Raw genomic sequence first — 23,900 nt, forward strand, 5'->3', positions numbered from 1 at the left:
AATTTAAACAAATCAAGACCCCATTCAGTTTACACTGAATATTATTAACCTCTGATAAATCGGAATATATCAAATATCTTACAGTGAGTACCATCACTGTATAATACCGTAGTTACAAAATGTCTTTGAAAAGTAAGAGGACTTATTTTCTTCCACTGACTTATGTTAGAGGTGGAGTAAAAAAAAAGACAGAGAAAGGAAAATGAAGGCTCAATTGACAAAGGGAAATTTTAAACTTTTTTTCTCCAAGAAAAATACAAATGTTAATTCTTTGTTAATGTTTGCAGGGAAAGGCAGAGGAATATGAACCTCTACTTTCCAAACAGCTCAGAGGCAAAAATTGAAATTAATTCACTAATTATATATTACTTAGAAAAACTGGAGGCAGCTGGATTAAGAGTCAGGCCTAGAGACAAGAGGTCCTAGATTCAAATCTCCTAGAGACAAGAGATCCTAGATTCAAATCTGACCTCGGGTACTTCCTAGTTATATGACTCTTGGCAAGTCACTTAGCCCCCCCCACCCCCATTGCCTAGCCCTTACCACTCTTCTGCCTTAGAATCAATACACATTCTAAGATGGAAGGTAAGGGTTTAAAAAAGAAAAAGAAAAACTGCTATCCTCTGATTATCTGGAGTAAATACTGTTGGAATATAAAAAAGTGTTATTTTCTACCCCCTTTACAGAGTAGTTTTCTCACTTTCCAAAGTATTTTTAGATTCAGAGAAACAGCAGTTATAAGGTACAGTGGAAATAGCCCTAAACTTGAGAGCCAGAAAGTCCTCAGTTCAAATTCATTTTTATCCATTTACTAGTCATGTGAGCCTGGGCTTAAATCTCTATATGCTTCAGTTTCTTAAGCTGTAAAATGAGGATAATAGCACCTACCTTCCAGAATTGTTATGAAGATAAAATGCTAGTTACTACTACTTGGCTTGAAAGAAGGTATGCATACTTTTTTGGATCTGCTGGATTCTAAATTCCAAGTAAAATTCAATGCACAAAACTATCTGATACAAAAATGGTCCATTAGACATGTGTTCAGGAAATGGGCAAAGGGGTTCTTATATCTCCCTATAAAAGATCTACAAACATGTTTCAGGGCATCTGTGAACTGAGTGGGAAAAAATATCTTCATTATCTTCTGACTAAAATTTAGCATTTCCTTCAATTATGAATGTAGACAATCAACCACAGTAATATTAAAGAAAACCTTCTCTCCCAAATCTCTCTACAACTTGGCCACTTCTCTCATTCACCCAACCTTCTTTAAAGTGTCAGGAGAGAGGGTTGGAATGCTTCTGGGGATGAAATGACTGTGTCTTATCAAAGAGACTTTCCTCTAAGGACTAACACAGTGCTCTAACAGGAGTGGCTTATTGTTTTTTAAACGATTGCATCTTTCTCATTCATTATTTCTTATCTCTCTTATCTCTACCACTAATGTAAGATAGGTCCTTATCACCACCTGTCTGAACTAAAGTAATAATCATCCTAACAGAGTTTTTAACTTGAGGTTTATGAACTTTTAAAAATATAACTTTATTACAGTATATATCTTTTATAATATTACATATTAAAAATGTTGAGGAGTCTATAGATTGCATTTCCCCCCATATTTTCTTGTCAGATTTTGTTGGGAATAGATAAGAAACACTGATGATTTATACCAGTTTATTTTATATCCTTCAATTTTGCTGAAATTAATTCTAGGATTTTTTTAAGTAAAACTTTGCATCATCTGCAAAAAGCAATAATTGTGTTTTCTCTTTGTCTATCCTAATTCCAACAGATTTTTCTTGATTTCTGAAAATAGTATTTCTAGCATTATATTAAATAATAATGGTAATAATGAATAGTTCTGCTTTATTCCTGATCTTACTGGAAAGATTTCTAGTTGTTTCCATTACATATAAAATTGGATCTTGATTTTAGATAGAAATCTCAATTTGTTGTTCAGTCTTTAACTGTGTCTGACTCTTCCATGATCCCATTTAAGGTTTTCTTGGCAAAGATACTGGAGTGGTTTGCCATTTCCTTCTCCAGCTCATTTTACAAATGAGGAAACTGAAGCAAACAATATAAAGTGACTTGCCCAGAGTCACACAGATAGGAAATGTCCAAGTCTGGATTTGAACTAGGTTTTCCTGACTCTAAGCCTGACACTCTATATCCATTGCACCATCTATTTAAACAAATAACAGTTACCATATTAAGGAAGGATTCACTTATGCCTATGCTTTCTAGATAACCCTTACCTTTCACCTTAGAATCAATACTGTGTATTGATTCTAAGGTAGAAGAACAGTAAGGGCCAGGCAAAGGAGGTCAAGTGACTTGCCCAGGGTCACACAATTGGGAAGTGTTTGAGGCCAAATTTGAACCCAGGACCTCCCATCTCTGGGCCTGGCTCTCAATCCACTGAGCCCTCCAGCTGCGCCCCCCCCATATTATTTGGCTTTGGGGTTTCTTTTTAAGCCTTTACTTTCTGTATTAGTAAAAACTCTAGGAGAGAAAGACAAGGACTAGTCAATTGGGGTTAGGTGACTTATCCAGTGTCACATAGCTAGGAAGTACCCACTGACAAATTTGAACCCAGGACCTCCTGACTCCAGGCCTAATGCTCTATACACTGTGCCACTAGTTGCCCCTCAACTTACTAGTTCTTGAAGGGTAGAAAGATGGTTAGAACTCCAGAAAAAGAAAAATCTTGTCCGTATGTAACTATTTTCCAATTTGATGAATTTATAAAAACTGTATCTTAATAAGCTTTGACTATCACTTTGTTACATGGGTCATCTTAAATTAAGGGGATCCAGACTTCTTATGCTTTGACAAATTATTTTCTAGCAGAAAGAATTCAAGATGAATTGTTTTCTAACAGACCATCCACTCTCACGTCCCCAAAGAGACACTTGTAACAAACAGAGCTAGGATTGGTTTTTCAACTGCATGGATATAGCTGCAACCCCAGCTGGACACTGTCATGTTGAGTTATCCAGAGAGAAAAACAATCTTGGCTTGGCCTCTATCTTACTGAAATTCACACACACATGAATGCAACAAATATTCAATTATATCCCAATGAATAACTTCAAATACTGTTAAGTTTGAATGAATGTTTCAAAAGCTATCTCTTAATACCGACATAGAAATACAAGTTGGATTTTTAATAAGAGTATTATTCAGCTCTAACACTTAATGATTCTAAAATATTCTGCATTTAAAAACTGCTCCTTTTCACTTGATTCTGGCAACACAATTACCTAAGTGTCCAGGTTGTCACTATTAACTTACATATCTGACCAATGACAGAAATAATGGTTTTCAGTACTGATTATACTTATAAAATTATCCAAACCCCTTTTCCACAAAATAGTGGAAACAAAACCTACAGTGACTAAATAAACACTCTACAAAGAGCCCCCCAAAATTGGATCACAGAACACAATTAAAATTATTTTTTAGTGGTTTTAAATAACAATGATCATACAACTAAGTGTTTGGATCCCAACTTGGACCAATTCATGTCATGGAAGGCATTAACATATACATGTTGAAACAAAGGCTTGTGACTGACCTCCCTAAAGCTCGCGCTCTCTCTCTCTCTCTCTCTCTCTCAACCCTTACCTTCTGTCTTGGAGCCAATACTGTGTATTGTCTCCAAGGCAGAAGAGTGGTAAGGGCTAGGCAATGGGGGTCAAGTGACTTGCCCAGGGTCACACAGCTGGGAAGTGTCTGAGGCCAGATTTGAACCTAGGACTTCCCATCTATAGGCCTGACTCTCAATCCACTGAGCTACACAGCTGCCCCGTTACATCTCATTTTTAAGGAAGCTAAATTATTTTTTAAACAATCTTATTTTAAATAATCTAGTTGTTTCAAATGAAATTTATTTGTTGCTAATAAATATACATGGCATAAAAATATCAGGACATTTGTTTGTTTCAGTATTTTGTACATATAAGAAGCATTTAGGAAAGTTAGCATAATTTTAAAATAATTTGTTCAGATTAGCTTAGTCACCAAGGAAGAAAAGGAAAAGGCTTATTTCATATAGTTCATCACTAGAGTTCTACAATAATACCTCCTCAAAGAAAGGCCACAACTCTGGGTTCTACAAAGAAAAAGCTCAAGTTCTAACAGGTCGGTCCAGATGAAAAATGCTTGAAACAAAGCTGGATGGATGGAATGTGTATATATGTATGTCTGTAAGTGTATGTACACACACGTATGTCTTACATGAAGATAAGTCAAATTTAAGTTAAGAAAGGTTTCTTATCTAACTGGCTATAGGGCAGTGAATGTTTCATGCCATAACAGTTCTCAAAGACCTAATAAGATTTAATTCTCCCACACAATACCTTACCTCCCATTTCCCGGCCTTTATCCAGGTCTGTCTCCTAACACAGCTCTGGGGTGATAGCCCACCCCAAATCACATATCCTGTTTCCAGCACAGTCTTCATTAGGGAAGCAATTCTTGGGGATAAAGGGACATCATATCAATCAACTGATAACCAACTTCCCTCCACAGGACAGGCAAGCCAGTCTGGCTGAAGGATCAAGATCCCCCAGGGTTGAGATAAAAGCCAGCATGTGCCAGGCAAGTAAAGACAATTACATACCAGGGAAAACAGGGTGGATTGTAGGTTATTGCTTACAAAAATGTGCTCATTTTCTTCCACTACCATTATCTAAGGATGCCCTCAATGAGTTATACAAATTATTCTTATAAATATTTTACATCAATGAGAAGTAATCATATGAATAAGGTTCTCTCCATTACCTCCACCCTCCTTTTTTTGGAATTACTGTGGTAATTGTGACTTTCATATTATTTTATTTTACAATTATGGTTATAATGATAGGACTCAGGTAAAGTGGCCCTAAAGCTCAGAAAACATGTGTGAAATGACAAATAGTTTATATTTTTCCCATTGTTGTGACCTATTTTAACCCTGTGTTAAGCAGTTAATGCTCAAGATTATGATTAGATAAAACTTCTAACCCACTGCAGCAGCCTGTGAGCCACAGCTTTTCTGCTGCCTCAGACAATCAACTCAAATCCTCACCCAATTTATCGTCTAATTAAAGAAAATCCCCTTCCCCCACCAAAACTTGACATCAGTAAGTGACCCCAAGTATTTCTCTATCACATCTGGATCTGATTAGGAATTGCCCCCCCCCCCAATTTGGCATCAATCACCTATTCTCAATCAAGTCTATTTCTAGGGTATAAAACTTCCTGTTTGAACTTCATTTTTGACAATGTACTTTTCCAGACATACCTCTCTCTCTCTCTCTTTGAGCTGGGTGAGTTTCTTACATCCAGAGACAAACCTATGTCTGTCTGGATCCTCAGATAATGCACGTGTATACTTTTTTTGGTCTGCTTGCTGTGTTGCATAATAAAGCTCATTTGTCCTCACTTCTTGAGTACCAATTTCCCATAAATCTACAACCTATGTGTTTGCTTTAATAACCCAAGCCATGAAACCAAATAAGGCAATTATTAAAGTCAAAATTCTTTTCTTCCCTTGATATCTTGTCTTCCCCTTTAGCTATCTTGAGAATTTACCTCTCAGAACTGTCACTTCCAGAACTGACCTCTTCTGTATAAATCTTTCCTATGTTTGCTTGAGGGTTGTTTTTTTTTTTTTCTATTTCCTCAAACAGTTTATCTGGGATTGGGACATTGTGTTTAAAACTATGGCTCCATAGTCCTTGATGGTAAAAGGAATTTTCTTACAGAATCCTTTAGATCTTTTTTTTTTTCTGTTTGATGCCTTCTTTCCAGACTTATGCTTATTCCTTCCCAATCTTTCTAGCTGTCTTATGACATATTTCTGCTCATGATCTTCTACCTTCTACAATTTCTGTAAGTATTTTATAACCTGGTTTATACTCCAAAATGGATTGTTCTTGACTATCATTTCTGTGATTGGCAAGTCTGTCAAGTGTTTTCCAATGAAGGCATTTTTGGATCCTGCAGGTCTCCATGTTATGGCAAATGATTTATATTAGATAAATTTCTATGTTAAATTATAAGTGGTGCTAAAGTTCTTTAGCTATCCATGCCCCATATACAGGCATGAATAACTTGCTTACATCTATCAGATTGGAGTTAACTGTTCGAATGATATGTGATATATTCATTATAGCTTTGTATTAATTGTTACCTTTGCTCTTAATGTTTGACTACAGATAGCTGTTTCAGGAATGGTTCCCCAATCAGTAAATAAGACATTTTCCTTATGTTAAAATATAATCTATTATATTTTTTGTGATGTTAGCTGTCAAAAATGTTCAGTTTCTCCTGAAACTTATTTGTAAGTATTCATGATGTATAAGCATGACACTTCTATGAAGCCTAAAAGTTAGGATTTTTAGATTGGAGAGGCAATTTTATAGGAAAATACAAAATAAGTCATGAGTTCAAAGTATCAGCTTTGCATTTCCAACTTGGGGAAGCATGGTTAGACAACAATTCCTATGAAAAAGAAGGGGATTTTTTGTGGGCTGAAAGCTCAATGTGATATGGCAAGAAAAAAGCTAATGTAATCTTATATAGTTTTTAGGAAAAAGTGTGAAATAGATATGCTTATGGAATTAGAGAAATATTAATTGCTTGTGGTTAGGATGTACCAATATAAAACAATACCACCTAAATAAGAATTTGAAAATCCCATTCTATCCTGTCCTGGACACTCATATGGAACAATGTTTTCATTGATAAACTGAACAACATGGAGAGAAGGAAATGGGATGGTGACAGGTCTGGAGTTTATGCCTTATGATAAATTAAAGGAGGTAGGGATTTGGCCTTAGAGAAAATTCAGAGGGATATGGATGACAGTCTTCAAGTATGGAAAGGCTATAATGAAGAGAGGAATGAAATGTTTTGCTTGAAGCCAAGGGGAAAACTAGGAACAAAAAAACATTATGGTTACAATCAAGAATTTTAATTTTTAAGTAATCAGAGCTACCTCAAGAGGTAGTGATTTCCCTTTAATGGATTTCTTCAGGCAAACATTACATACATGATCACTTAATAAATATGTTATACAGAGGATTTCTATTCAAATATAATTTAGACTAGATGGTCTTTGAAGTTCCTTCCATCTCTGAAGCTAAGTCCCTGCTGAAAGCAATGTCACTGCACCAGTTACCCAGCCTTGTATCATAGCTTCAGTCATCTTTGGATTTATTTAGTGAGAGAAGAAAGAGCCAACCAGTTGTTGACTACTGTTTATTCATATCTGCCCCTATCCTTCTATTGCTACTGCAACTATGCTTTAAGCTCTCATGACCTTGTTGTCTCTTATTTAATACAAAGAAAAGATCACTGAAAGTGAAATCAGGGGGCTAGAGTTCAAATCCTACCTCTGCCATTGACTATGTAACCTTGGCAAGTCATTTTAATTTTTTGGGTATTGTTACACTATTTGCAAAATGAAAAAGTTTGAAGAGATGACATTTAATATCTTATAATCCTAAGTCATCTCCAAAACATTCTTTATGCTTCTGCCTGAGTAATCTTTCTAATGATCCACTGTGATTATGTCACTTCTATCTTAATTCTTTCTATGGCTTTCCAGTGCTTACCAAATTAAATATAACTTCCTGATCCTGATATTTGTTACTAAAATTTGGCTTCAATATGCCTAACTTTAATTTATACTCTTCTTCCTTTGAAATCGGGCTTTTTTCTTGTTCTAATTTTGTCCTCTCCTGTTATTTTTATCTTTGTTCATACCGTCTTTCACACTTGAAATGCTCTGATCTTTTATTTAGTTTTGCCTAATTCCCACCCTTCCTTCAAAGCCCAACTTAGGTGCTCCCTATTCCATTGATTCCCTGACCACAACCTCAGGTGAAATTGATCTCTTTCCAGTGCTTATATCACTCCCTTTTGTATCTTATATTAGTTATTTGTACACATTTCCCTGAACGAATTCTGATCAAATTGTAAACTCTTTGAGAAAAGGGTTCACTGAAAATTTATCATTGTGTTATAGCATACATAGTACCTTTCACCAAGAAAGTGCTTAATAAATATATGTTGAATACTTAAATTATTTAATTTATATTTTGTCTTCTGAACTAAAAGATCCTTGTGTGAAGAAATCCTATATTGTACTTTCTGTTATCCTCTAGTCCTGGGCATATAAAAAGTAATAAAAAAAAAACTTGCCATTTGGAAAGGGTTAGGAAAGAAAACTATTGGAGCCAGTTTTTCTACAAAACTGCTTAGGTATTGGCTTTCTGAGGACACTGAATAAAAAGAGCTATACTATTTGTTGGCTAATGTTATTGACTCACCACCCTATCCAACAGACCAAGAAATCAGATTTAGCAGCAAAATGTCTCCAAGATTCTGTTTAGAGCACTGAAATAAGGGATTCCATTCACAAACAAGATGCTTTAAGGCCAGTCCAAAAAGCTTTTATAGAAATATTTACTAATTTGGACTGTGTGCATCTACTCAGCCAAGACTAGAGCCAGCATTCTCTAGGCACCTGGCAAATTATTGAAAATCAAGTGTTTAATAATGCTTCTTAAACTACTTTTGAAAGAAAGAAGGATCAAGTAGGAAGAGTGGAGTCAATAATTACTGTTCTCAAATAGATTAATGGAACATGAAGACAAGGAAGAATCAGAAATAAATGAACTCAATAACCTAGTGTTGGATAAATTCAAAAACATAAATTATCCAGGAAAGAATTCCATATTTGACAATATTTGCTGGGAAAAGTGAAAAGCAGTATGGTAAAAATTTGGTTTAGAACAATACCTCATAGGATATGCCACAAGGAATTAAAAAAAGACAAATGACCTGAATGTTAAAGATCATCCTATTAAAAAATTAGAAAAGAACCAGTTTGGGTACTTTTCTCAGTAAAGTCTTTGGATGAATACTTAACCAAATAAAGTGACAGGCAAATGTCTAAAGATAAAATAGTTAGCATTAATGACATGAACTTGAAGAGCTTTTGCATAGACAAAATTAATGCAACTGGGATAAGGAAAATAGTTAAATGGGTAAAGATACCTTTGTCTCAATCTCTGGTAAGGGTCTGACAGCACAGATACAGAGAAAACAAGAATCTTTATTTATTCAATATATAAGCGGTCAAACAATATGAATAAATAATTATTTAAAAGATGCCAACAATTAACTAAATGAAAGAATGACCCAAACCACATAATAAGAGAAATGCAAATCAAAATAAATTTGAGGTTTTACATCACACCCAGGAAATTAGCAAAGATTTCAAAAAAAATAAACAGTTAGTGCTGGGAAGGGTTATGGGGAAAAGGCCATATTAATTCATTGCTGGTGGGGTTATGAATTGGTCCAACCATTCTGGAAAGCAATTTTGATTTTGCTAAGAAAGTAATTAAAATGTCTATATTCTCTGTCCCCAAATAAGTCAATGACAAAAAGAAAAGTTCTCCTTCCTTATACATCAAATAGTTATATCAGCACTTCTAGTAGCAGGAAAGAACTAGCAACAAAGTAGAAGTCTAGTTGTGCTTGGAGAAAGCTGGATAAGTGAGAAAAAATTCTCAATTTGTTTTGGGGCTAGGCTTCTTTGGGCAGTCTAGTGAAATATAGGGACCTCTTTTCAGAATGATGTCTTTAAATTCAGAGGAAATTAATCATAAAAATATTGAAGTTAGAAGTTCACAGTCTAAAATCCTTTGGGCTAAAAACTAAACCATATTAGATAAATATAATGGAATAGTAATATGTTGAAAGAAATTATAAATATTATCAATACAGATAAGTATGGAAAGAAGTCTATGAACTGACACAAAGTAAGCAGAACTAAGAAAACAACATATTCAATCAGTGCAAGAATGTACAGGGAAAGAACAATAACAACAAAACAATAATTTGAGATTATAACAAAGAAAGCTTGTACCCACAAAAGATGAGAAGGAACCTCTTGCAACTCTTTTATAAAAGTAAATGGCGGTGGGATAGGGGGAGAAGCCCTGCAAGGGGCAGGTAGGTAGCTCAGGTGGTATCCAGCCAGACCTGGAGACAGGAGATCCTGGGGGTTCAAGTCTGACCTCAGACACTTAGTAACCATGTGACCCTGGCTTAATATCCTTAATTCCTACCTATTAGCTTTTATAGCTCTTCTGCTTTGGAATAAATATGAAGCATTGATTCTAAGATGGAAGGTTATGGGTTTTAAAAAAAAGTAAAGTAAAAAATATATAGAAAATTGTGTATATATTTTAAAAATACACTTATTTGGCTGAATTTTATCTCTTCCTCTTTTATATGGCTCTCTGAGACAGACTAGGAAGAGATGTCCAGTCAGAAAGTCACTATAAAACTGCCTAGTCACCATAAAACACAATTTTTAATAAAAACATGCAGATGTGTATACCAATACACTCAAATAAAACTGAGAATATTGCGTGAAAAATATGCAAACATTTATTCTGAAACTCTTACTCCCCACTCAGCTCTTGTTCCTAATTCTGTTTGTAAATTCCAGACTGTTAGGTGAACAATGGGGTAAAAATGAAATCATCATCAAATTCTTATGCCTCTACAAAAACCAAGGTATCAAGAATTATGGTGCATTGTTAAGCTTTATGCACTAATATCTTACTCTGATCTGCTTCTAGAACACAACATGTACACAGAGAAGTAAAAGTAAATACACAAAAAATAATTTCTGGAATTGAGGGAGGGCATAAGCAACTGAGGGATAGGGAAAATTCAAGATAAGCTTCACGAAGGGAGTGACACTTAAGCTAGGCCTTTCAGAAAATTGAGATTCTAAAAGGCTGAAGGGAAAGAAAACACTCCAGGCATGGTGTACAAACTGTATAAAGGCTCAAAGATGCAAGATTAGAAAGGCCTATACAGGGAACAGCAAGTAGGTCAGCTACTGCTATGTAAAATTCCTGAACGGGATGGATGTGCAATCAGCCCAGAGCCAGATACCGCAGAGCCTGAAATGCTGAGCAGAGGTGTTTGTATTTTATCCTAAGGATAAGGAGCCACCTGCACTTCTTGAGTAGGTATGTGGCTTGTCAGAACTGCACTTTAAAAAGACTGGCTTGGCAGCGGTGAGAAAAAAATGGATTGGAAAAGGGAGAGACTAGGGGAAGGGGGTCCAAGTAGGATACTAGTTTAAGCAAAAGGTGATGAGGGCAGTAGCCCTGTGAGTAGGCAGAAGGGAATGGATGCTAAGAGAAGTTGTGGAGGCAGAACTGGCAAGGGTTATCAGTCGACTGAATATGGGAAATGAGAGATGAGTGAAATATTGAGGATGAAGGAAAGGAAAAAAATGAAACAAGCATTTATTAGGTGCTAAGTGCCTTATAATCATCTCATTTCACTCTCATAACGATCTTGGGAAGTAGATTTGTAGTATTAATCCTTTTATGTTTGAAAAAACTGAGGCAGACAGAGGTTAAGTGACTTGCCCAGAATCACAGAGCTAGGAAGTGTCAAAGGCCACATATGAACTTAGATCATCCTGACTCCAAACCCAGAACTCCATCCACACCTTGCTGTCTGAGTAAGTTAACAGTTAAATACACAAATAGTCTAATTGAATAACTAATGTCAAAAGGCTTAATTAATTAACAATAGGTGCAAAAGTGAGGAAATTTAATTTTTTAATGCTGGCAGCATAACTTCTCTGTGACCATTAGAAAAAGCATTGTGTTTTGGTTTTCTTTCTGTCAAGCTAAAATTACTCTGATTTTGCTGATTAGAATGATAGGCTAAGGGATAAAGATGGGATGGGAAATATCATTCCAACTTTAAAAACTGTGGTTCTTGGTTCCATTGTAATATGGTTCTTAGTTCCATTGTAATATGAGTATATCACAGTACCATCATAATTAAGAAGATGGCAACAGCTTGAATTTGCCTCTCTCTCTCCTTAATGCCATACTGCCTGAAATCTTAATGCAACATAAAGTATGGAATTTTGCAAACCAAGAAGTCTTATCAATGTGAGCTTTTTTTTTTTATTATTACCAATGTTCTAAGTGAAACATAGATCAATTCTACTGCTACTCTATAATAGTAAAGGCAAAACTATAGTTTGTTTTTTTCATGCCTAGTTTTGTTGCGCAGATGGATATTTATATAAAGGACACGTTATGCCCAGTACTGACTGGAGTCAAAAAGACTCATCTTCCTAAGTTCAAATCACTTACTAGTTACATGCCTCAGTTTCCTTATCTGTAAAATGAGCAGGGGAAGGAAATGGCAAAACTGTCCAGTATCTTTGCAAAGAAAACCCCCTGAATGGGGTCACAAAGGGTCAGACATGACTGAAAAATGACTGAACCACCACAAGCTAAGAAAGAATTGGAGAGAGAATATGGTCTTAAGTGTCCAGGCTTTTCCTCTGAGGGCTATTATAAGGGTCTTGGTTTTGTAGAGTTATTGTAGACTACAAGAAGTCATATAATTTTTGCTTATCTTTATAAAATCCTTCAAAACTCAAACTCTGCAATTCTAGATATACTTCCTATACCTTATCATCACATTCCTTACTCAACAATCCCTCTATCTTTGAAATGTAATTGACTCTTTCAATAACTAATTCTCCAGGGTAGATAACCAACAATTTTGGGAACAGCTAAACAAAATGCAGCATACAAATGTAATAGACTATGGTGAAAATGAGTATAAGAATTTAGAGAAACATGGACATATTTATATGAAGTGATACAAAATGGTACAGAGATTCTGGAAAAGTTATTAACAATAACTGGAAACAACAATAAAGAAGCCGAATGTTATATAACACCCTCATGATGGGCAGAGTAAAGTCACAGAGCTATGATGAATGAATCCATCTTTTCTAAATTCAACTGGAGCTTCACTATAACACTTTCGATTGTTTTATTCTTCCTTGATTAGTCTTACCACAATTCCTAAAGACTGATCCATACACTTTTCTTCCTCAAGGCACCCACAACACCATCCTACCTCCCACTCCTCTCAGCAAAGGACTCCATCTCTTTCTCAATTATTTCTACATAAATTACCAAATCTACATATCTCACCTCATTAATTTCCTGAGTACCATTTCAGCATCAGCTATATGCTAGACATCTTCAAGTGTATGTCTTATAGTTATCTCAAACTCAAAAAACCTGGGCTTATCTTTCCCCCTCAACATCCCCCTAACCCCTTCCTAACTTTGTTATTTATATGGAGAATTCCATAATGCTTCTGGCTTACTCCATTAGCTCTGTGTGTGTGTGTGTGTGTGTGTGTGTTTCCTCCATAAGCCCCCATATTGACTTTTCTTAATTCTACCTCCACAGCATCTCTCATATCTATCCTCTTCTTTACACTCACAAAGCCACCATCCTCATCAATTGAACCACATTAAACACTTTTCAGTTGGAGGCAATATAGTTGATGATTCTGGAATCAAAGGACATGGTTTTGAATTTTAGTTCTTATTAACAGTATGACCTGGGGCAAGTCATTCCATTTAAACACTCTAGGCATTAATTTCCTCACATATAAAATGAATGGAATGGACTCTAAGGTCCCCTTTCACCTATAAGTCTATGACCTAATTTAATTGTCTCTGCTTCCAGTCTTTCTTCTCTCCAATTGATCATTTACACTGCTGCCAAAATTATCTTTTATCATTCTGCTCAAGAAGCTTCAATGGCTATCTTGCCACTATAAAAACAAAACTATATTTAATTTTTTCATAACCCAGCTCCAACATTCTTTTCAATCATTACTTCCCTATATTATTTCCCCCTTATTAATTCCCTTCCTGAACACTGCAGTTGTTTACTACTCTCTAACAAGTAATTCCATCTTCTTGAAATGAAGCTCCAATTGTTAGTTCTCTCCATCCCAAAATTATTATGTATTCATCTATCAGTACATATTTTACACCCCTCTTCCCAATATAATGTATATTTCTTGAGGGAAGGTTTTCTTTTTGTCTTTGTACACCCAGAACCTAGCACTGTGCATTGCATGCAATAGGCACTAATCAATGCTTCCAGTTGTTTTAACTATTAGGCAAACATCTACTATGTATAAGGTATCATGTAAATTATACAAATGAACCCTAGGCTCCCAAATTCACAATCTAGTATTTTGAAGTTTACTGTCTTATACTTTCTATTTCTCCCCCCCCCCCAAGTTATTTTAGTGTATCTGCTTTTTTTCTCCAACTAAACTGAAACTCCCCAATTTAGGTTTACAGTCCCAGGTTGTATGTCTAATTTGAGTGCTATGGCAGGTAATCAATACTTATAAAATAGAATAAGATTTAGTTTCTCCTAGCACAAAGTGGGAGAATTTAAAATATTAAATTTACCTTTGTTGTTATTTAAACAATTTATAATCAATTTGAGCTTTTCCTAGAAGCAATATTAATACCTTTTGTCTCTAAACTTCATCTGATTGATATTTTCTCCTTCTCTATACTGATTTCCCATCCTTCTCCCCTCAACCAAATATGGAGAAACTAGAATCCATGTCGGGAAAAAGAGGCCTCTGACCCACAGTTATTTCCCAAACTGAAGACTCTGTTTATAAAACATCTCTGCTAATACCATATCATTTTGAAGTATTCTAGGAATATAAAACTAGTTGCAAAACAAATCTTGTGAACATCTGAACAAGTAGTCACTAAATATTAAACACATCATCAGAATAAGTAACTTTAAATTTCCTAACACAATTTTAAAATTCTGCTAGATTCTTTACCACACAGGGATGAAGATGATGAGGTAGTACAGATACAAGAGGTTCAGGAAAGGGCATAATCACTAATAAAAATAAAGTAGCTTCTTGCCAAAACTGCTAATACATTAATAAAAGCTACAAACCAATCAATAATAATAGACAAAGAAAATAAAGAAAATTTCATGTAGATTCTGAAAGCTATCTTCCAAGAGGAAAATTTTTTTTTCAGTCTCAAATATAACTCTAAAATCCTGGCAACAGGATTAAAAGAATATCCTTATGGACACATCAATTTCTACAATATATATTTGTTAGCCAATCAGTAATTCATACAATTATTGTCTAAGGATACTAAATTTACCAGTCAGTAATAAAAATACTTCATTCACTTGTACCAAATTTCTTAAAATGCTTAACAAAAGTCAAAGAACAGTCATATAGCTGGATTTTCCAGAACTCAGGAAGATTCTCCTTGTAAAGCTGTGCACCAAAATAGACTTCTTGATTCTGCCTATGTCTTGATTACAAGTCCTTGGTATGGGCCCAGAAACTAAATGACTATGATGTTATAGGTCACTTACGAGATAATAAGGATTAGAAAAGGGTATTATTGATTGGGTACATGCCCTACAAATAGATTTCTCAGCCAGCTGTACAACTCATATTACTAACTCTAATCACTCTATATAAGTAATCTATGTATTGCTTATACTGCCACTCCACTCCTGACATCCCCAACTAGGTTTTAAGATCTGTGAGGAAGGGGGCCTATAATCCATATTTGCATTTTACTATATAATTGCCATAGGTTCCCCCCCCCCATTGATTTGGTCCTCAATAAATACTGAATTATACTACAGAGCTTCAATGGATCCTTGATCTCAATAGCATGACTATACTAATAGTAACCCATTCATGCCTTCTTATATGTAGTTCTCTACATCTTCTACAGATGATTTATTGCAATGTTAATAGTCTTCTCCAAAGTCTTTTAACATTATTTACCAATGCCAACACTCAGGCTGTCTAGTCCATTTCCTATTCCAATACTATATTCTCCTGAGTGAAATTCTGTGTCATCCTGCATGAACATCCTCATTGGTAATATATGTGGTAGTCTTACGACCACAATGTAACTCCTTCATTTCTTTTCTGGCCACATACAATTTTGTTCTTCAAAGACTGTGGTTTTCTATGATGCATTTTGGCATCACTAAAAGAAAAGTGATGTTATCACCCTCCTCTAAGTAAAAGTGAGGAGCTACACGTTTAGAACATTACATACAATGTTGGACCAGGTTGCTGACAGCTATTGTTTACATTTTATTACAAGAGTTCAATGGAGGAAAACATGTGAGTAAATGCATGTTGAATAAAAACAAAAAGTGCTGGAATTTAAAAGATGAGTTTTTATGTCCAGAAGCACCTTGGGACAGCTAGAATTAGTCTACTTCCAAATGCAATCCAGTCCACAAGCCATTCTTCTTCATGTTCAATTCTAGGACTGGACAATTTCATGTAGTCTGGCATGCAAATACAACATCCCCCCACAACACACACAAAAAGCTTGGATTAATGGATTAATTTAATGAGCCAACCCTTCTAAATGAAGTTCAAGAGTCTGAACTATAGGCATTCTCCATCCATGTGTTTTTCTCCTGAGCACTCTTAGTATTATATTAAGTAAACATGAATAGTTGCAGATTTCATTAATGAGTTCTTGTATTCTGGTGCTTGATGCAATCAGCATGATGCCATCTGCAAATAGAACATCAAGAAGACTTCATTCTTTATAGTAAAGACATCTTCTACTTGGAGATTCTCCATGGCAGTGGCCAACATATGACTGCCTGTTGATGCCTTATTTGATATCTATAATCAGGAAACACTGAAAAAGCATGCTATGGACGTGTGCAGGAAAGAATCTTGTGTGATCTTAAAATATGTACTATCGGAATATAGTCTTGAAAACTCCATTTTGATTTTAATAAACTTTTAAAAAATATATAGTGGGACCTTATATTTCCTAGCACCTTGAATTCAACTTATTATTGTGAAGATGTAGTGTGCTGAAGAAAATAGTTTTAAGAAGCCTGCATATTTCTAAATATCTCCTAAAGATTTTGTAACAGTAAAACAGTAGGCACACAATTACTGATGATCTTCATTTGTTTTTTCTATGGTAATAATGCAACTATGACATTCTTCAATTATTTGGAATGTTTCCCAATTAAAGGTCTCAAGAACAGGCTTAAAAATAAATGCACACTTTATTTATTTTTTTAATAAAAACCCTTACCTTCTGTCTTGGAGTCAATACTGGGTATTGGCTCCAAGGCAGAAGAGTGGTAAGGGCTAGGCAATGGGGGTCAAGTGACTTGCCCAGGGTCACACAGCTGGGAAGTGTCGGAAGCCAGATTTGAACCTAGGACCTCCCATCTCTAGGCCTGGCTCTCAATCCACTGAGCCACCCAGCTGCCCCCTAAATGCACACTTTTTGGACACATGGTATGATCAAGCTGTTCTTTGTATCTTCATCTCCTTTAGTGCTATTTCTACTTTCTAAAGATCACAAATCTAAAGTGGAAAGTCAACCAACCTAATGCCCTCAATTTACATTAGAGAACCAAGGTGTTTGGCAATGGTTCTACTGTGAAGAAATGCAGAGGGGAAAATTATCAAAACTGCTCTATTTTTTTGTCCGTTTCTTATTTGCTTTGAAATATTACCTATCAAATGCTATCAAAGCAGAATATAGTAGAAAAATAACCTATATATTCTTGGACCTCTCTAAAAGAAACCTAAGATTATCACTTCACCCTTTTTTGGCTACTATATCAAACTACTGAATAACATTGATCTTTATTTAATAGTTTGAGAAAGATAATTATGTCTTTCCTATTTTATACCAGTGAAAGTAATTTTAAGTAAATATTATCTTTTTAGATTTATTTTATCAATATTTTCAGACCCTAGATCTATCATTCAATATTTTGAATTTAGCAATACTTTATGTAAGAGGGATAAAGGAATCTGTCCTTCATCCACTGGTAAGTCATACTTCCAAAGCCAAACATAGATCCTAGGTATACATCAGTAAAGACCTCTTTCAAAGAGAATAAACCATTATTGACTATTTTTTGGGCCCAATCACACTAGTTCTGAATTTATGTAACCATACTAACTGCCAAAAAAAGAATATCATGAGTCTTCTACATACAACAGCATTTTCTGCTTCTGCTCAAATAGCCTCCATGTCTAGAATTCATACCTCTTCTTGATTTCCAGAAATTCACCCAAATCCAACTCAGGCAGTCTTCTTCCCTCCTAAAATGACTTTCTTTTACTTACTGTTTATATGCTATACCCTTCAAGTAGAATGTAAGCTTCTTGAATGTAAGGAAATGTTTTGTTTTCGATCTTTTTATCTTCGGTACCTGCCACAGAGCTTTGCACATAGTAGGAACTAAGTATCATTTATTTTCCTTCTTTCTCCAAGTTAGCACACATACAAAAAAAAAATCCTTTTTATTGTCATTAGTACTTGTCAAAGACCTCAGTTTTCCTGAGTTACAGTAGGGAAAAAACACAGTAGATTTGAAGTCAGAGGACTTGGATTCAATCTGCAGCTATGCCAACTTGTGATCTTGGGCAAGGCATTTTACTTCTGAGTCTCATTTACAAAATTAAGAGAATTAAGACAGCTTCTAAGGTCCCTTTCTAGATCTAATTTATGATCCTTTGTCAGCTGTTATTACCCTAAGCTCTAAAAATACCAAGAATCATGCCACTTTCCCCCCCAAAATTTATACTCCATCATTTTTGTTCTTGCTTAAATTTGCTATACATTTTAAAAAATTTAAGCTGGTTTGATAAGCTCTTGCTGTTTTTACATCTATTCCCTTTTCCTCAGAATTCTCTTCTTGTATTCTGAAAATTTCATTCTAAAGGGCTTTCCATTACTACTTGATTGACTTCAGCCTGCTGATGATAAACTGGATTCTACAAATTAGTTCCATAATACTACCTCCACCTCTTAAAGGTAGAAATTTAAAATAAAATTGGAAATCAAACATAATTTGAAAATGAGGTTTTTTATAAGTTTATAAAAAAGATGACTCAAGAGTCATCCAACAACTTAAGATTGTTACTAAATTTCCTACCATTCTAAATTGTGGATGGATGGGATTTCCATACTGGGACTTAATGTTCTCTAATATATTTTGCTCTTCTATAAGTTGGTGAACTCAGCTCAAATGAGAGGAGGGAAAATAAGCCTTTATATGATGCCTATTATGCAACAGGTACTTTGTAAGTATTTTTTGCAAATACATATTATTTGATCCTCACAATATTACAGAAGTAGGTGTCCTGAGGCCAAATCTGAACTCAGGTCTTCCTTGACTTCCATTCTCAGTGCTCTATCTAGTAAACCATCAATTTCATAATCAGTGTGTTGGCAAACTTCTTAGAATGCAACATTAGCACTAGGCTGGTTGGTTTATTACCTAAAAAATTTTCAAAAATGCTAATCAGGCTGAGTTTACATATGTAGCCCTGGTACAAAGCCAACTGGCCCATAACAAAATCATATCAGAAATCTTAACTTCACTGACACCATGATGTAACCAACAAAGAAAAATATCATAAAGATGCATATTTAATTGATTACATTTACAGTTTTGTGACATTTTAAAAGTACCTGTCACCACAAAAGGGATGAAGGACTAAGATGACAATTTTTTTGTCTTGCCATTCAAATAATACACATTAGCCAAACCTTTGTTTGAATTCCAGTCATAAAAATATTACTGTGACTTTAATAAAAGTTAGTGAGGCCAACGAAAAGCACCTATTCAAACAAAGGACAGTTGCCCTCCAACTTAATCTCTCAATCTTTTTGATTAACACTAAGTATAATATTAAATTCATTGTAAAGAGGACTCAAGGGCACTTAATACTTGATTCTTAAAAGATAATCAGAGTGAGATTTACCTACCCCCCCCTTAAAGAAAAAACACCATTAAATCTTTGGGGTTATAATTTTATATTGCATTCATTTCCCAGTAAGCACTGCCTCAAACAAATGAAACCCTTAAGTGAAACTGACAAAGTAACAACTTAAAGAAATTTATGCAATGTTCTATACACTCACAATTCACCACTTCTCTCTACCTGGGGAAGGGTTGTGTCTCCATCTTTGAATTTTGGAATCAAGATTAATTTATCTCCCTTTTAGAATTGTTGTCATTTATGTGACTGACTACTGTTCCGTTTACTTGGCTCTCAATCACTCACTATCACTTCATAAGTCTTTCCATATTTATCTGAATTCTCCATAATTATCACCTTAGAGCAAAATAATATTCCCAGATATTCATGTACCACAATTTGTTTGGCTGATCCTTGATTGGTAGGCACATTCACCTTATTTCCAGTTTTTTGCTATCACAAAAAGTACAATTATGTTGGTATATCTGGGACTGTTTATTAACCTCTTTTGTGTTGTGAGTAGTAGAAAAACCATTGGTTGAAAAAGATAATTACTTTTCTAATTATTCTAAACTTTTCTAGAATGATTAATACAGTGTTCCACCAATACTGCATTAGATCAGCAGTCTGTTCATTCCTCACAATAAAAAGATTTGAACATAAATAAATCTATTGCAGTACTAATACATTGTACTTTTAAAATCCAAAAAAGATAAGACACAATAAATATTTTTAAATTTTTTATTAATAAAATCGAAACCTATGTTTTAAAAATTATTGTTAATATTTTTATATCAGTTTGACAGAATATATTTTATTATTTTGAAAATGTTGGTTTAACATTTAGTGACAGATATTTGAAGGCTTAGTTGTAAGTTCATTTTATTTCAATAGTTAGTTATAATGGCTATCATAATAAAAAGAGATACTTTAGGAAGATAACTTGGATTCAAATAAAAGAACCACTGGATTCACTAACTAAATCATGACAATCATATTATAATTAAATGATATTAAACATACTCACATAAAGTGCTATTTTTCAGTCCTTTCCACAAATTATGCAAAGCTTTCAATATAATTTGGCTAGCTTATTGATGTCAATTACATGTTCATGCACACTTCCTGGAAAGTATATGTTTTTAACTAATAGGTTAAAAATTCTCCTAAAACTATAGATTTTTTTTTTTATAACAGGTTTAAAAATTCTGTTTCCAAGCTCGAAGTCTACTACACATACAAAAATTCTTACAGGCAAAATAATTTTTGGCAACAAGTTTAGTTTTAAGATATTGTGCTAATTTACTGATGTCTTTAAATTGTCATTAGCTAAAATTTTAAGAAACAACTTACACTTAGGGTGAGGCAATCATTAACAATAATGGGTTTAAATCTATTATTTCAAATAATTTTAATTCAGAACAAAAATGAATTTTATTGGTCACATCTGTTCAGATCTGATTAGATTATCATTACCTCATAATGAAGCTGATGAAGAGCTAGAACTAAGAGTAAAAGAACTATCCACATTTTCTTGCTGTTAGCTGGTACTTATTTCCAATCTGTGGTTTACATTGCAATGATTTTTTAAACCACTTTTTTTGTTTTGTGAAGGCTAGTTTACCAATATGTAGTACATGTAACTGCTGAAAGCAAACAAATGAGTGGGGGTACTACTACTATGAATCCCTCCATATTGAAAAAGTATCATTCTTCCTTCAGATTACTTTAAGTACTATACATGATTTTGACTACCCAACGTATGGAACTGTTAAGGCAACAATGTCAATCCATACATTGAGTATTAATTAGTCAATAAATACATATTAAGTGCTTACTACATGCCAGGCACCATCTTAAACCCCAAGGATACAAAAAAAGAACACACAGTCTAATGGAAGAGAGAACATAAAAGCAATTCCATTTAAATAAACATTACAGGATAATTTGAGATAGACTCAGAGGGAAGGCACTATGATTTTTAAAAAGATTGGGAAGGGGTGGGTAGGTGGCTCAGGGATAAGTCCTGACTTCAAATCTGGCTCATACTTCTTTATGACCCTGGTCAAGTCACTTCCAGTCCTTACCATTCTTTAGCCTTGGAATCAATATGCATTACTGATTCTAAGATGGAAGGTAAGGTGTTTGTTTTTTTAATTAAAAAGTAATTTTTTTTTATAAATTGGGAAAGTGTGCTTTAGCTGGGATCTGAATGAAGCCAAGGAGGGTAGGAGATGAAGAGGAAGAATTTTAGGGCATAGCCAGGGAAAATGCCAATAGCCAGGAGATGATGTGTTTTGTGTTAGAATGGCAAGAAGACCAATAGTACTGAAGAGCACTTGTTGGGGTATAAGGTATAAGGCAACTAGAAAGAGGCAGGGAGGGGAGTTGGTTATAAAGGACTTTGAATGCCAAGAAGATTTTATATTTGATCTTAGAGGTGACAGGGAGTTGCTGAAAGTTGTTTGTTAATAAAGTTCAATTTTTTTAGATATAAAATATACATAGAAGCTCAACAATTTTCTTCCCCTCCTTAAAGGATTGCTTTTGCATATCTTATTATGAAAATCACCAGCATTGGATACCAGTCTCCTACAGCCTGACATCAACTTTTTCAACCTATAATCATTTGTTAATTTGATGAATGAGATAAAAGCCTTGGAGCTATTTTAATTTACATTTCTCCAATTATTAGAGATTTGGAACATTTTTTCATATGGCTTTGAAAAAATTTGCTTTTCTTCTTATGAAAACTCTTAATAAATCCCCTTTAAGATTTAACTGGCTTAGGAAACTAAAGGCTTAAACTCTTGAAAATTTCTTGACATCTTTTCATCATTTCCGGGTTGCCCTAGTATAAAAATAGCCAAAATGAGCTCCAAGGTCTCTCTCTGATTTTTAGCAGACCACAATGAGCAACTCAGGCAAGGAAGTTTCCATCAGTTCAACTAACTTAAGGTTGTCCTCAATAAATAACTTTCTCTTGATACAGCTAAGTAAATTTCTTTTTTAGTTAAGCTGTTGAATTGCCCATAATCATCATTTTTGTTTTAATATTCTACTTAAAATTACCAAGAAACTGTCTTGAGTCAAATCCAATCCAAAATACCGTAAGTCAGAGATATTTGATGGAAAAACATTTTGTCCAATACTCTTTCTTCTATTAAGGGACATCCCCTGGTTCTAATGTTTCAAAAATTGGTTTATTTACTCCATCAAAATATTCTTCATGACTGAATGTCATTAGATCAAATTATTTCCAACATCTGCCTTCTTAAGTGGAAGAACTACAAAAATTATAAATTCTAAAAAATTCTAAAGAACAGCAGTTCCCCACTATCTGGATCACTATATCTTATATATAACTACATTAAAAAGATGCAAACATTCAAGTGGCCCATGATCTCATTTTAATATGGATATTCTATCCAAAGAAGCAGATTATAACTTGTTCATTCCTGCCTGTACACTCTATGACTTTTATCCATGTACTCCCATTAAGTTCCTGGTGTTCCACACAATATGCTAAGGGTTGTCCTCAACTTCACAAGCTCATGGTTTTACAGATGAAGTAACTAGAGCCTAACTAAGAAAGTAACTTTCCCAAAGCCACATAGACCAGATCACCCAGGTCATTTGATTCCAAATTTGGTACTAATGGATTGTCTATGATCATCCATTATTCCTCATGACTAAGGAATGATAATATTTTCTATTCTTTTCCAGATCATGGTTGATGTTTTCCTAACTTTTTTTTAGACTCCGAGAACACCTTCCAAGAAGTTTTCCATGATTCTCAGGTCTCTACCCTAGATCATAATGAAAAACCTGTAAGTAGTTTTAATTACTTTTCCCTAAATGTATTATTTTAGGCTCAACAATAATGAAACATATAAAAAGATGGTCTTTCATGGTTTATCCTTATCATTATTATTATTTTACTAGGAAAAATAGTCCGTTGTAAACTTATTTATGTCTTCCAACTGATTTAGAAAAAAAATTATAAGGCTATGAGCACCTGAGACCAGTGTGTATATTTCCCCAATCACAGGAATATCTGTTAATTCTAATCTTTAAATTTTGTTTTACTGCTAATTCTATTACCTTTGGATTTTTAAAACTTAGTAACTCTTCTTATTTTGCAAGTGTATATAAAGTATATTCACTTATTCAAATTTTAACATATT

At 34.4% G+C, this 23,900-nt stretch overlaps 1 protein-coding gene across 2 annotated transcripts in view; it reads right to left on the bottom strand.

Moving 5' to 3' along the window:
- Nucleotides 1-23,900, bottom strand: part of SOCS5 (suppressor of cytokine signaling 5) — a 68,964-nt gene that overhangs the window by 28,513 nt on the left and 16,551 nt on the right. The window lies entirely within an intron of this gene.

The sequence above is a fragment of the Monodelphis domestica genome, chromosome 1 (assembly GCF_027887165.1).
Source record: "Monodelphis domestica isolate mMonDom1 chromosome 1, mMonDom1.pri, whole genome shotgun sequence".
Taxonomy (NCBI): domain Eukaryota; kingdom Metazoa; phylum Chordata; class Mammalia; order Didelphimorphia; family Didelphidae; genus Monodelphis; species Monodelphis domestica.